The 16,368-nt window shown below is 37.2% G+C and overlaps 1 long non-coding RNA gene across 1 annotated transcript in view; it reads left to right on the top strand.

The window, feature by feature from the left end:
* The window catches only part of LOC138737659 (uncharacterized), a 48,681-nt gene extending 32,958 nt beyond the window's left edge, over positions 1 to 15,723 (top strand). Inside the window, exons 3-4 of the long non-coding RNA XR_011341117.1 lie at positions 13,344 to 13,490; positions 15,506 to 15,723. This is a non-coding gene — a long non-coding RNA (uncharacterized lncRNA). The remainder of the gene's footprint in view (positions 1 to 13,343; positions 13,491 to 15,505) is intronic.
* Positions 15,724 to 16,368: the final 645 nt, after the last annotated feature.

Below are 16,368 nucleotides of genomic sequence, written 5' to 3'. Positions count from 1 at the left end.
ATACATGGCGTTTGAGGCCAACTGGCCACCTTTACCATTTTCTGCAGGTCTCATTCAGTTTCACGAATGGAGTGTCAGTGTTCCAAAGTGAAATGGACCACATGGTGGATAACAATTAAAAACCACGTATCGGGATAAGGTCACCATCTGCAGCAGTATCCAAGACGAACACAATGAGAACCTGCAAAAGTTTCTAGCCATCACAAAAACCTTGAACTTGGCATATAATCAGAAAATGTGTGTTCAGTACCACAGGGTACGTGGTAAAACATGGTGTCATTGCCCCCGACCCTGAGCACATGCTCGAACTCCCACTGCTCCAGAATCCCAAGGCTTTAAAAAGGTGTCCTGGGTTTCTTCTCATACTACGCCCAGTGGATCCCCAACTACATTAAGCCCACCCTCTGGTTAAAAACAACCACCTTTCTTCCATCAGAAGAGCCCCGAGAGGCATTTGAGGGCATTAAGGGAAAGATTGTCAAGGCACCCATGCATGCTATTGATGAGTCCATCCCTTTCCAAGTAGAGAGCAATGCTTCTGACTTTGCCCTGGCTGCAATGCTGAAACAAGCAGGCAGGTCTATAGCATTCTTTTCCTGAACCCTCCAGGGCCCTGAACTCCGGCATTAACCCATTGAGAAGGAGGCACAGGGTATAGTGGATGTGATGCACCACTGGAGGCACTATTTGGCTGGCAAACCCTTTACCCTGCTGACAAACCAGAAAGCCATCACTTTTATGTTCAACGATAAACAGCAGGGGGAAAAAAAAATCAAAAATGACGAGGAGGAGAATTGAACTGTTCACATTCAATTATGAGATCTTGTATCAGCCGGAAAGCTCAAGAGGCCATCTGGTGCTCTGTCCAGGGAAACTTGCACCAGTGCACAAGATCACCTTCAAGCCCTCCATGGTAACCTTTTTCATCCCAGAGTCATGAATGCCACCCCACATGAGAAACTGTTCTCCTTCCCTCAGAGGTCGGCATCAGGAACCACACTGATGGTCTGGCTGACAACCCCCTGCTATCTTCCAATTTTCCGGCACCTAATCTGTGGCTAAGGACATTTTAAATACATCTGCCATGGCCCCTGCAATTTCTACACTAATCTCCCTCAAGGTCTGAAGGAATATCACATCAGGCCCAGGAGATTTATCTACTTTTATTCGCTGTAAGGCAGAAAGCACCTCCTCATCTTTAATCTCTATATGTTCCATGACACTACTGCTGGTTTCCCTTCCTTCCTGAATAAATACTGATTTTAAAAAAAACTGTTTAAGATCTCCCCCATCTCGTGAGGCTCCACTCATAGACGACTACTACTCCCATCTTCTATGGGACAAATTTTGTCCCTCACTATCCTTTTACTCTTTACATACATGTAGAAACCCTTTGTATTTACCTTCACATTATCTGTCAAAGCAACATCATGTCTTGTTTTTGCCTTTCTGATTTCCTTCTTAATGATTTTCTATACTCTTCTAGTACCTCATTTTCTCCTTACTGTTGCCTATAACATCTATACCCTTCTCTCTTCTTAACCAGATCCTTGAAAACCTGCCTGTTAACTTTGCCTTTAATCCTGGCAGTAACATGCAAACTCTGCACTCTCAAATGTTGCCTTTAAAGGCCTTCCACTTACTGAACACATCGTTGTCTGAAAATAACTTATCTCAATCCACTCTTCCTAGATCCTTTCCCATTTCCATAAAATTTAGAATCTCAACTTGAGGACCAGACCTATCCTTATCCATAAATAACTTGAAACTAATCACATTATGGCACTGGACCCAAAGCGTTCACTTATATCTACTTCTGGCATCCGATCCACCTGGTTCCCTAATAGGAGATCAAGTATTGCATCCTCTCTTGTTGGTACCTCTATATATTGATTTCAAAAACTTTCCTGAATACATTTGAAAAACTCCAAGCCATCCAAGCCCTTTGCTGTATGGAAGTCCCAGTCAACATGTGGAAAGTTAAAATCTCCTACTATCACAACCTTACGTTTCCTGCAACTGTCTGCTATCTCTCTACAGATTTGCTTCTCCAATTCTCTGACTATTGGGCAGTCTATAATACAATCCTATCAGTGTGATCACATCTTTCCTGTTCCTCAGCTCCACATGTATGGCGTATGTAGACAAGCCCTCTGAGTTGCCTTGTTTAAGCACAGCTGTGATATTTTCCCTGACTAGCAATACTACTCCTCCCCTTTCATCGATCCCCCTCTATCATGCCTAAAATAACAGAACCCCGGAACAATGAGCTGTCAATCTGGGCCCTCCTGCAACCAAGTCTCACTAATAGCAATAATGTTGTAATCCTACGTGCCAATCCACACCCTAAACTTGTCTTTCTATTTCATCTAGCTCCAGTTTTCTAACTCAGTTTGTCAGGAGTTGCAGCTAGATGCACCTCTTGCAGATGTAGTTAATCACAGGACAATTATGCTGTCCTAGATTTCCCACATTCCCACAATAAAAGCAATCCACTGCCCAAGCTGACTCAATTACCTAATCCTAATTTAATTAAAGGATTAAATCACTTTACCTCACTGGAAGCAAGCTTGTCCTCAGCTCATTGAACCCTCCTGAATCAAAGCTCCACTCCTTCACTGGGCCACTCCTCTTCAGCTTCCCCTCTTTTATTTGTTCCTGCCAATTATCTCAAGTACTCACTCCCACAGATCAACAGTCTGTTTAACCCTTCAGTTGCCCTCCGCGCTCTTTTATAAAATCACACTCACTTAGGCTGGATCCTACATTCACCACTCTCCTGAGTCTGTTGCTCTTCCTCTTACTCCAACGGTCCCGCGATCACAATCGCCTGAGCGTGACAAATGGCCCACCTCCTCATTTCTTTATCACCTCAATTCAGGAATACAGCAGAATACTCTCTATTGTTGCAGCCACAACAACCTTTGTTACACTCAAAATCAAGGACAAAGCAGCTCATTTGATCAACAACGCATATTTATGTGCTCTGCTATTTACCATGGTTGCATCGTTTGCTGTTTACAAACTAACTACTATCTTTCAATCCCTGCTTAACAGTATTTCAATAGCACACAGCAGTAGACGAGCAATTGTTTTGTGGTGCTACTTGCCAAGGCACTGAGTAGATTTCTTTAAATAGAACCTTTAGTTCTCCAATTCTCCTTACAAATGGAGAAATATCACAACCACAAGATACAAATTTGCAAGCTCATGATTTAAGGCTTTCAGTATTTTCCTCTACTCAGCATTTTATATCTCTTACATTTTGAGCTGCATTTGCTCTCCACAAATTTGCTGTGTGCATCATCTATGCTCCTTCCTATAACAGAGCTCTCCACTGTGGCTGAATGAGTGTTGATGTTTGCCATTGAAGATGTGAGCAATTGAAGTATCTGTGGAAACCATTTCATATGAAAATGCAGCAGTGATTTTTGGAAGCCAACTTGAGAAGAGGAAACTCCCAGAAATATTGATGAGATAAATTACATCAATTGATGGCTAAATACTATTTTGGAAAATAAGGCAAATTCTTTGGCTTTACAGAACATAATTTATATTACCTGAGAAAGTAAACGGAACAACACATGAAATGCTGGAGGAACTCAGCAGGTCAGGCAGCATCTATGGAAAGAAATAGACAGTCGACATTTCAGGGTGGAACCCTTCATCAGGAATCAAAATAAGTAGATGGATCTGCGGTTTAACATCTTATAGGAAAGGCAGTTGCATAGTGCTAAAGTGTGAAGCTAGAACTTCTGCTGTTTCTGGATTAGGTCATGAATCTATAAACTTTAGAACATCAGATGGATGAATAACATTAGTTTAGTAATGTACAGAACCAGCTAGCAATACTTATTTAACACATTAATTTCTGTTAATAACTATCAACAGAGTTGGTGTATGTACATTGATATAATTAAAGTGGGCAGTAATGGTTTAATATTAACCTATTGAGAGCTTAAATCATCTAATCTTTTACCTGACCTTGTCTTTATAACATACAAAATGGCAAAATGTTTGCAAGGGTTGCCCTTGGAATAAATACCAATATCATTAATACCATTGTATAGATAATTTTAAAAATACATCTTTTTTAATAATTTTTTTTCACACTGTGAACCATATTAACCAAAATATGTACAAACATTTCTCATTAAATATACGCAGTGGGATTTTCTCCCTTTTTTCCCCCCTTTCCCTCCCTCCTCACCCCCCTCCAAAACCCATAAATATTCAACATATATAATACAATAAAACCATAAAACAATATCTTCACACAAAGGAAAATAAACAAGAAAAATGCATAATCTATTTGTTACACACTGGATCAAGTCATTTTGTCTTCTTATCATTATCATTTTAGTGGGTGGAGGTCCTAGGCAAGCCCTCTCTGTTATGTTCCATGTACGGTTCCCAAATTTGTTCAAACAATGTGACTTTATTTTTTAAATTATATGTTATTTTTTTCCAATGGAATACATTTATTCATTTCCATGTACCATTGCTGATTCTCATGCTCGCTTCCATTTTCCAAGTTAACATTGTACATTTTTTTGCTACTGCTAAGACTATCATAATGAATCCTTTTTTTGCACTTTATCCAATTTGAGGCCTAATTTGTTACTTCTTATGTTACTTAAATGAAAGATCTCTGGATTTTTTGTGATTTTATTTAATATTTGATTTAGTTCTTCCCAAAACATATTCACTTTCGTATATGCCCAAATTGCATGTACTGTTGTTCCCATTTCCTTCTTACAACGAAAACGTCTATCCAATAATGTTGAATTCCATTCTTTTAATTTTTGAGGAGTGATATATATTCTGTGTAACCAATTATACTGTATCATACGTAAACTTGTGTTTATTGTATTCTTCATAGTTCCAGAACATAACTTTTCCCATACTTCATTTTTTATCTTTATGTTTAAATCCTTTTCTCATTTCTGTTTAGGTTTATAGTTTATTATAGTTTATTTCATAATTTTCCTTATCTTGCAGCTTTAATGTTCATGTTCATTATAAATCTTTTAATTATCATTGTGTCTGTAATCACATATTCAAAGCTGTTTCCTTCAGGTAATCTCAATCTGCTTCCCAATTTATCCTTTAAATAAGCTTTCAGTTGATAATATGCAAACATTGTGCCATGAGTTATTCTATATTTGTACTTCAACTGTTCAAATGTTATTAAATTATTTCCCAAAAAACAATTTTCTATTCTTTTGATTTCTTTTTGCTCCCATTCTCTAAAGGAAAGGTTATCTATTGTAAAAGAGATTAGTGGATTTTGCATCAATAATAATTTTGTTATTTGGTAATTTGTTTTTTTCCTTTCTAAGTGGATCTTCTTCCATGTATTAAGTAAATGATGCAATATTTGTGAGCTTTTATATTGCACCAACTTTTCATCCCACTTGTCCCAAGTACCTTCTCCCCTATTTTATCTAGTTCTATCTTAGTCCAGTCTGGTTTTTCCCTTGTTTGGTAAAAATCTGATAAATACCTTTATTGTGTGGCTCTATAATAATTTCTAAAGTTTGGTAACTGCAAACCACTTTGGTTATACCTCTCTGTTAATTTATCTAACGCTACCCTGGGTTTCCTCCCTTTCCACAAGAATTTCCTTATTATTATCTTTGGTTCATTAAAAAAAAAATTCTGTTAAGGGAATTGGTAACGTTTGAAATAAGTATTGTATTGTATTCTTGGGAACACGTTCATTTTAATGCAGTTTACCCTCCCTGATAATTCTTTCCAATGTTCTAAGTCTTCCTGCAATTTCTTTATTAATGGCTGATAATTTAGCTTAAGTTATTATCTAAACTGATACCTAGGTATTGGATTGCTCGTGCTTGCCATTTAAATGATGATTCTTTTTTAAATTCTGTATAATCTGCGTTACTCATTGGCATTACTTCACTTTTATTTGTGTTGATCTTGTACCCCGATATTTCTCCATATTCCTTCAATTTCTTTTGTAATTCTTTTATTGATATCTCAGGTTTTGTTAGGTATACTATGATGTCATCTGCAAGTAAGCTTATTTTATATTCCTTCTCCTTTATTTTTATCCCTTTTATTTTATTTTCTATTCTTATCAGTTCTGTCAAAGGTTCTATTGCTAAGGCAAACAATGAGGGGGATAATGGACATCCCTGTCTAGTTAACCTACTTAATTTAAATTGATTCAATACATATCCATTTACTGCTACCTTCGCCAATGGTCCATAATACAATGCTTTAATCCAATTTATATATTTTTCTGGTAGATTGAATTTCTGTAATACTTTAAATAAGTAGTTCCACTCCACTCTGTCAAAGGCTTTTTCTGCGTCTTAAGCAACAGCCACTGTTGGTTTCTTATTTCCTTGAACTGCATAAATTAGATTAATAAGTTTACAGATATTGTCTGCTATCCGTCTTTTCTTAATAAATCCAGTTTGATCTTGTTTTACTATTTTTGGTACACAATCAGCCAATCTGTTTGCTATTAATTTTGCTATTATCTTATAATTTGAGTTAAGTAGAGATATTGGTCTATATGATGCTGGTGTTAATGGATCCTTCCCCATCTTTGGTATTACTGTAATTATTGCTGTCTTACATGAATCTGGCAAATTTTGTGTTTCTTCTACCTGGTTCATTACTTCCAGGAGAGGAGGAATTAATAACTCTTTAAATGTTTTATAAAATTCTATTGGGAATCCATCCTCTCCTGGTGTTTTATTGCTTGGCAGCTTTTTTAATATATCCTGTACTTCTTCTATTTCAAATGGTTTTATTAGTTTGTTTTGTTCCTCTTCTTACAATTTCGGCAGTTCAATTTTAGCTAAAAATTCCTCTATTTTATCATCTTTCGCCTCATTCTCAGTTTGGTATAATTGTTCATAAAATTCTTTAAAGCTTTCATTAATCTCTGTTGGGTTATATGTAATTTGTTTATCCTTTTTCCTTGATGCCAATACAGTTCTTTTACCTTGTTCTGTTTTAAGCTGCCAGGTTAATATTTTATGTGTTTTTTTTTTCTCCCAGTTCGTAATACTTTTGCTTTGTTTTCATTATATTCTTCTCCACCTTATACGTTTGTAATGTTTTGTATTTTTTTTGTCTTCTGTGAAGATCTTGGTCTTTTTCTTCCTCTTCTTCTGTGTCTGTACCTGTGTTTGTGTCTTCTTCTTCTCTTCTTTGTGTCTGAGTCTCTTCTGTTTTTCCTGATGAGCTGTTTCTATCTCTTTGTCGGGCCTCCTCTTGCTGGGCCTCTTGCTGTTGGTCCTCTCCTCCTGGGCTGCTCATCTGTCGGGCCTCCTGCTGTTGATCATCTTGTTGGTCACCCCTCCGTCTTTCTCCCTTGTCTGTTTCTTCACTCCCTCCTCTGCCGCCTTCCTCATCTTCCAACTGAGCGCCCTGGTGTTGGACATCCCTCGGCTGTTTGCGCTGTGGCTGAGACCCTTCCCATCGATGTCCTCTTCTTCCTTTGATTACGCACTTTTGTTTGGCTCTGAGAGCCATTTTTGAAGTCCACCAGTCGGGAGGTCATGACTCCGCAGGGCAGGCACCAACCTTGGGGATCGGGTGCTCTTCGCTACCTGTTTATTCGTGCAGGTAAGCCCTTCTTCTTTCTTCTCCGGTGACTTTTTTTTTTGGTTGTTTTTACTTTCTCCTTCTTGGGAGCCATCTTCTTTCTCTTCTCTGTAACTTTATCTTCTATTTCTTATATTTTATTTTTGTTGTGCTTTGTCTTTTCCTAACTTTTTTCCTTTTGTTCTAGTGAGGGCTGGTTTTCCCGACCGGCCACTACTCCATCACGCGACTCCTTCTAAAAATACATCTTGAGAGATGTATAATGTCTTAGAGCCATAAAACCAAAGTTTTACTGCATCTTTCTGACTAGAAAATGACTTCTTTTTGAATGATGAAAGGGAAAGGAACAGTAATGTATGGGAAAACATATTTTAAAATCCAAGTTGCCAAGTCTATCATTCTGCAATGTAATATTGGATTGAAATTAGGGATCCCTGCATCTGAATCTCAGTTTTATGCAACTTTCATTTCAGCTTCCTCTATGCTGAATGGTATTGAAAGATAGAATATTTCATGATGACTGAGTGCTGCATTATGAATCAGAGGAAAGTGGACAAGTTGTTACGCAGCTTGATTCCACTCCTGTTAATTCATCTGGAAAAGCAAGAAGTGGATCAAACCCAGCTGACAGGCTGGAGTTGATGTGAGCAGCAACCAGAACTGGTTCAGGGAATTGACCAAAAAACCTTTTCCCCCTCACAGATGTTGCTTGACCCATTGAGTTCCTCCAGCTTCAGCTTCCTGCATTTGTAGTCTCCTTATATGTTCCAATTTAGAATTTGAACTTGTGTCCATATAATCAATTCAGGTTGCTAAAGTAGTAATGCTACTGTGCCCAGAATCTCTCACACATCTTGATGCATTAAACAAATGACAAAACATTCATTGAGGTAAAACTTGCTTGTGTGATCCTAGCAAACTGCTAGACAGTTTGCAGTGCTCTCCCATATTTAAATAGCTCACCTCAACTATATGATAAGGGCATGGGAAGCATATCCAGGTGATTAAATTAAATTGAAAGATTTGTTTTATAAGAGTTGTGAACCATACCCTGACCATCAACCTTCACTAGTTTCTCATGCAAAAAAATTCCAACAGTGTGAGCGCTGCTGTGTGAATAATTCTGAAGCAAAGTCCACAGACTGTACAACAGGCTTTAATTAGCTTAAACTTGTATACACCAGTCTTAGTATCTTTGCTGGCTCCATGTGTCTGACTGTCCCCAAAGGGGCCGACTCTAATCTTTAGATGAAACAGTGATTAACAGCAGGCAGGTGAGGCCAACCTCCCAGGTTGGCTACTTCCAGGTACAATGGTTGCCCCTGCAGTAGGCTGGTATGAGTGCAGCCAGTGTAGTGGTGGTATCACCACAATCAGTATGCAAAATATTGCCCTGAATCACTTGATTTTAATTCTAAAATATCCGTCGACCACTAAATAAGCTATCAATTAAATTGTTGTGGTATTTAAAAGTATAAATTTAATCAAATATAATCAAAAGTCCTTCTTGGTGGAAATAGGCTAAGTCCTAGAAAAAAAAATCATAGGTAAAGAATTCTCACAGGACCCAGAGCTGTTCCTGGTGGGAAATATGAAGGCTTAAGATGAAGCTGTCCAAATTCCAAATCCAATTTGTAATGATCACATTGGCAGTGGCCAAGAAGTGCATAGCAGTTACCTGGAAATCTGACTCTCACTTGGGCATTGTGTGCTGCAATCTGGAAATGCAAAGCTGTGTTCCCCTGGAGAAAATTGAGGGAAAAAAAATAACATTTTCCTAAAAAACTTGGCAACCATATTTAAATTTTATATGAACACAGTTATAGTGGGGATCTGTGTGCCTCACCACCCTGCCTCCCCCTACTGAGGGACGGGGCCCATTCCATCCCAATCAAGTCAAGAAAAATGTACCAGCCTGGGTGCTGGGTGTCAGGCTGTGACAAATCCCTGATGTGTTCCCCACCTTTGCAGTGGGCATCTTGAATGTTGTGCGTAACTGTGGTTTGTTGAGTGTGGGGAGAGGGGACAATGGCTCGGACTCAACGGCAAATTTTGTATATAATTGACAACTCTAATCTTTGATTGATTACTGAAAACTGAGTTTGAGTTTGAAAATTTATAAAATATTCCAAAAAAAAATCAAATTACAGATTAGATACAGGAAATGATTTTCCCCATCACTCCTAAATCTAACTGAGAATCAGCATGTAGTAGATGATCCTGCTCCTACTTCAGTGAGTAAATAATTGCAACACAAAAAATCCAGCCTGTGCATCCTCTCTGACCCTACTGGAATGAAAATTCAAATCATATACCACCCAGATCTCCAATTATTTCAGAGTCAAATTATATGTAAAGTGGTGAAAAACAAGATCAGTTCCCTTTGCTTGAAAGGACAGTGACTGGAGAGCAGTTGTAGAAAATATTCAGAAAAGTTAGAATGAAGTAAATCTTGCTTTGCCAGGTTATCAAACTTTTTCCAACTCTTTCCATGGAGGGAGATTTGAGCATTTCTGTGGCATTTCCTTCCATGTGGTATGGAAGAAACAAGCTGAAAGAGAGTTTGCTTTTGATTATAGAGTATTTGATTAAATATTTGCTTTAAATACCACAATGATGAACTTGATAGCTTATTTAGTGTGGATATTTTGGGCTTCTGAAAGCATGTTTAGTCTATTGCCTACACTGCCTTTTGCCAACATCCTGGCAATGGATGTGGTCTGATCTCTGCATAATGATTGGAGTTATGTTGATAGAACGTGCAAACTGGCAATGCTGCCTTGTGGGCATTGTTATGCCATTCACCAGTGGCTGAAATAGGGTACTGTTGGAGGATCTACCTGCAGCCCTTAATGAGGCTGCTGGAGAGTTGCTGGTACAGTCTGCTCTGGAGTTTACTTGGCGAAGATTCCACAGATACAACAGTTGCAGCACCGGGGCATCTGCAGGTGGCAGTGGCAGGGAAATACCTACTGTTGCTGTTGCCTTAGATACAAACCATGCTGTTTCTGCATGCAGCGCAATGGTCGGGTTGCTGTCTAAATACATTGACTAATGTTATCAATCTAAGAATATTATCAGACACATTTCTATTTTTAATAAAACTTGTTCGATCTATATGTATCAACTGAGGTAAATTTTTGGCAAGTCTATTCGCTAACACCTTCGCTATAATTTTATAATCTACATTTAATAAAGAAATAGGTCTATACGAAGATACTTTCAATGGATCCCTATCTTTCTTAGGAATCACACTAATTATAGCACTTAAACAAGATTCTGGTAACAACTGCTCCTCTGTTACTTGCTGCAACACATCTCCAAATATAGAGGATAAATCTTCATAAAATACTTTCTAAAGTTCAACAGAAAATCCATCATCTTCTGGCGACTTTCCATTTGGCATCTCTTGCATAGCCTCTTTAATCTCAAAATCTGTAAATGAAGCTTCCAATTCTTTAGCCTCATCCTCCCCTAAAACAGGCAAGTTTAATTTAGATAAATAGGATTCGATAGTAATTGCCATGCTAATACCTTGTGAGCTCGCTCACCCAGTTTGTAATAACGTTGCTTAGATTGATGAAGTAGATGCTTCATTAGTACTACGTACTAATCTGCTCCTTAACAAAAGTAATAAACTCCGGTTTCTTCAATAGCATTGTATTAAAACTCCATCTATAAGATGATTGTACTACTTCTGAACCTACACAGGAAAAAAATAACATAGAATGATCCGATATAACCCGACTTTTATACTCAACCTGTAATACTCTACCTTGCAGATGTGCTGAAACCAAAAAAATCTATTCTAGAAAAGGAATCATGTCTAGAGGAATGAAAAGAAGTCTTTCTCTGTAGGGTTTACTCTCCTCCAAACATCAACCAAATTCAAATCCTTCATCAAAGCTCCTATTTGTATGCCACCTTTGATTTCCTCGTACTTTTAGGAGATCTGTCCAATAAAGGATCCAAAACATAATTAAAATCTCCCCTGATCAAAATATTATTATTGGCCTGATTAAACAATAAAAAAAATCCTCTGACATAAACTGTTCATCATCTATATTAGGTGCATAAATATTTAATAAAGTCCACAATTCAGCAAAAATTTTACAATTAACCATCAAAACCCTCCCAGCATTTCCTTCAAACGATTCCAATTCAAACAGTAATTTCTTATGAATTAAAATCGCTACACCTTCGCTTTAGAATTAAAAGAAGAAGAAAATACATGACCAACCCACTCTCTCTTCAATTTCAAAATGTTCTTTTTCAGTCAAATGTGTTTCTTGCAAAAAAGAAATATCAACTTTCATTTTTCTTATATAAGCCAAAACTCGTTTATGCTTAATTGGATTATTCAAACCCTGAACATTAAAAGTTGCAAAATTCAAATTAGAAATTTCTTAATCTAATAATATATTCCACTACTATAAAATAATGCTCCCCTTCTAATTCCCTTAATATTCTAACCCCCCATGTAAAAATTCCAAAAAAAGGAGAAAAAACCTAAGTCCCCAAAACAAACTACTAAAAAAGGAGTAGCCTCCTAAAAATCTGGGTGTGGCAAAAACCCACTAGTGGCACCCCCCCAGTCAGACTTTCACAAAGTACTGAAACAAAAATAATCAACCCAATGATTCCAGTCCCAATGATTGTTCCGGATCTTCAATATCAAGAAGACTTTGCGCCAATTCAACTTTCTTCCCATTCTTTCCAAGTTTTCCATTCTTCCCATTTCCGTTGCCATTTACCCTCCTCTTAGTTGACAATGGTGACGATCTTCCATTCCCTCATAGATCTGGCAATGAATTAGCAAAAATTAATGCAGCTTGATCATTTTTAAAGAATTGAGATTGAAAGATCCCATAAAAAACTTTCAACATGGCCTGATAACGAAAGGCAAATTTATATCCCTTTTGCCACAATACTTCTTTAGCTGAACTAAATTCTCGGCACCTTCTAATAATTTCTTGACTCAAATCCGCATAAAAAAACACCCTATTATTCTGGATTATCATTGGAGCCTGATTCTGTCGTGCTTTCTGCACTGCCATTTGTAATATAATTTCTGTCTTGATATTTCAAACAGCGAATCAAAACTGCTCATGGTGGTTGGTCTGGAAATAGTTTCTTCCTTAGTGTTCTATGTGCTCAATCTAACTCCAGGCCATCTGGAAAAAATTCCTTGCCCAACACCTCAGGAATCCATTTCTTAAAAAACTTTACTGGATCAGAACCTTCTATATCTTCTGGAAGACCTACTATTTTTACATTATTTCTTCGACTCTGATTTTCTAATGAATCAATCTTCTTCATTAATTCCTTCTTCTGGATCCCCCAATCCATGAATGAATCCTCCACTTTTTCTATTTTTTCTCTATTACGCTCCACTTGGTTCTTACATTCAAAAAAAGCTTCTTCAATTTTTTTAAAGTTATCTTGTACAGTGTCCACTGATTTTATACACCTACTAATATCACTTTTAACTACATTAATATCTTGCTTCACACAAGTAATTTCTTCACATATAGTAGTCATTTTAGTTCTCATCTCTGTAAATCCTTGAGTCAGATGAGTAGACATCTGTACTGACATATTTTCCATTTGATGAGCAATCCCTTCCAAAATTGTGAACACAGAATCCAGTCCAGGTTCCATTACCTCACTTTGAGGCCTACCTTCTCTAATCTCAGTCCCCATTTCTTCCTGTGTAAGTTCCTGTAATGTTGATCTTTCTTCCTCCTCTAACATCATAGGTCCTCTTCCAGTTCAGCTGTGAGTCTGGACACCCATCGACAGCATGCCGACCTCGTCAGCCCGCCGCCCCACAGCCCACACCTTGTCCAGTAGTTCCTGGACCTGCGACGCTCCGCGCATGCCTGGCAAAGTCACCAACTGCGCAGGTTCGTCTTCTGACACTACACTGCACACTCCCGGACCGCCAGGAAGTATTGCGGTTGAGTGGAATTTTTTGTTTAAGGTGTTAGAGAAGTTTAACTTTGGCCCTTATTTTATAGGCTGGGTTAAGGCCTTATATACAAATCCAACTGCTAGGGTGGTGTCAAATGGTCAAATTTCCTTATCATTTAACAACGCATTTGACTCGACAAGGTTGTCCATTGTCACCAGCCTTATTTGCATTGGCTATTGAACAGTTAGCTAAGACAATAAGACAGAATGATAAGATTAAAGGAATGAAAATTGGGGAGGATGAATATAAGATTAATTTATTTGCGGATGATGTGCTGGTATATTTGACAGAACCGGAACAGTCTTTAAAATATTTACAAGATTGTTTGTTAAAATTTGGAGAGTTATCTGGATATAAAATAAATTGGAATAAGAGTGAAATATTGCTAGTTGGGGATGGAGATTATTCAGAATATAAAAGTGTTATTGAAGTGGTCAGATAGAATTAAATATTTGGGAGTGGTAGTAAACACAGACTACATTATATCCCTTCATTAAAAAGGATTAAAATGAATTTGATTAAATGGAAAGATTTGCCGTTAACATTAATTAGTCGAGTAAATTGTATTAAAATGAATATTTTTCCTAAAATTCAATATTTGTTTCAGTCGAAACTATGTTTACTTTCAAAGGGTTTTTTTCAGGACCTGAATAGGGCAGTGTGGGAGTTTTTATGGAAAGGAAAATTAGCCCGAGTAGCTTTACATAAACTTACATGGAAATATGCTTTAGGTGGATTGCAGTTATCTCACTTTCAAAATTATTATGATGTAGCTCAGTTGAAATTTGTTAGCAGATAGATGGATGTGGACCAACCTCCAAGTTGGGCAAAGGTGGAAATGGCTTGTATATCTGAAGTTGAGATACATCAATTTATATTTAAATGGAATGTGGATTTATTGCGGGAATGTAATATGCCGGTATTAAAACATTTGTTAAGGATATGGGTTAAAAGAAATAGGGTTTTAGGATCAAAGGGTAAATTACCAATTCAAACCTCATTATATCATAACCAGCTTATTCCTTTTTCAATGTTTAATAACCATTTAAAGAGATGGAATTCTTAGGGCATAAAGATAATTCAGGACTGTTTTGAAGAAGGCCAATTTCTTTCTTTTATTCAATTGAGGAAGAAATTTGATATATCTGTAAATTCTCTGTTTGTGTCAAAGCTCTGTTGAGCTTTGATAAAAGAAAATTATGGCGAAGAGATGAATTTACCCATGTTGACAAATTTGAGTCTTTGATTTCTTCTGTACCTAAGAAAGGTTATATTTCAGATATGTACCAATTGTTACAGGATAGTATGGATAAACTGGAATGGGAGAAATCTAGGCTTAAATGGGAAAGTGATTTAACCTATATTTTTCCAAAAGGTAATTGGGAGGTTATGTGTTATGATAGTGTAACTAAAGTGACGGATGTACATTATGGAATGGTTAATTATAATTTTTTTTTTACATCAGTTATATTTGACTCCAGAGAAATTGAAAAAAATATGGATTTAGTAATTCGGATTCTTGTTTTAGATGTGGACTATGTACTGGAACTTTTTTTACATGCTGTTTGGTCTTGTTTTAAAGTACAACCATTTTGGGAAGGAATTAGGTTGATTTTGGAAAATTTATTTAAGATTAATTTACCATTAGACCCAACAATCTTTTTGTTGGGATATATGGTTTCTTTGAAAGGAGTAGGGTTGGATAAATTTCAAATTGCATTTTTACGTCTAGTGTTATCTTTAGCACGAAAATGTGTAGCCAGTATTTGGAAGGATAATGTGGAGGTTAATAATAAGTTGAGAAATTGTATTATTATGGAAAAAATTACATGTAATCTGCATGAAAATTATTCGTTTTTTGTTAAAATGTGCTCTTCCTATTTGGAATATATGAAATTAGAAATAATTGTGATGCAATACAAAACCCATCCATTATTCACAATCAAGGATGTTGACAGCATCTCTGAGCCTACCAGAATGGAAATTCAAATCTATATAACACCCAGATCTCCAGGGATTTCAGAGGAAAATTATGTCCAAAGTGGTGAAAAACAAGATTAATTCTCTTTGCTGGAAAAGAAAGTGACCAGAGACCAGTTGTAGAAAATACGCAGAAAAGTTACAGTGAAGTAAAATGGTTCTGTAGAAACATCAATGCAGAAATGATGGGAAATAAAACATCCTAAAATGGAATAAAGATAATTAAGTGAGGAACATTTTCATTGCAGGGCTATGGATACTAGGGCTATTTGGGGACTGAGGTAGGACTGCAAGCATATTCTCTGCGTGGGAATGGGATGTTCCTGGGTGCCTTTTCTCCCATCATCAAGCTTCAACAATCAAGGGCTGGGTCTAGTTGAGCAGCGCTGGGAGTGCTAAGCAGACTTGCTCACTCCCTGAGTCAGTAAGCCCAGTTAGTGGCCGTTCTTCCCACACCTGCTTGCTCTCCCATCACAGATGTTTCTGTGATCCTCTCCCACATGCTGTTTTTGTTCATTTGCAACTAACAGATTGTGCAACTCTCAGGAAATGAATCCTGTTGAAACCTGAGGATATTTTGTGTGCCTTCAGGGCCTCCCTACCAATGAACTTACTCTAAAATGGAAAACAAAATCAACATCTGACTGTGATACAGATGTTGGGATTTTCAAATAAAATGAGTAAACACTGGAAATACTCGGTAGGATTGGTAGAACAATTTTAGCAAAAACCTTACATTTTTCTTGAACTGAAAAATTCCGATGTAGCAGCTTTGATCAAGTACAGCATCCGCAGAAATGGGGAGAGTAAGAAAGGTCAATGAGGAGTAA

Source organism: Narcine bancroftii, chromosome 6 (genome assembly GCF_036971445.1).
Source record: "Narcine bancroftii isolate sNarBan1 chromosome 6, sNarBan1.hap1, whole genome shotgun sequence".
Lineage (NCBI taxonomy): Eukaryota > Metazoa > Chordata > Chondrichthyes > Torpediniformes > Narcinidae > Narcine > Narcine bancroftii.
The sequence above is the reverse complement of the archived record's forward strand: the minus strand, read 5'-3'. Positions and strand labels throughout refer to the sequence as shown.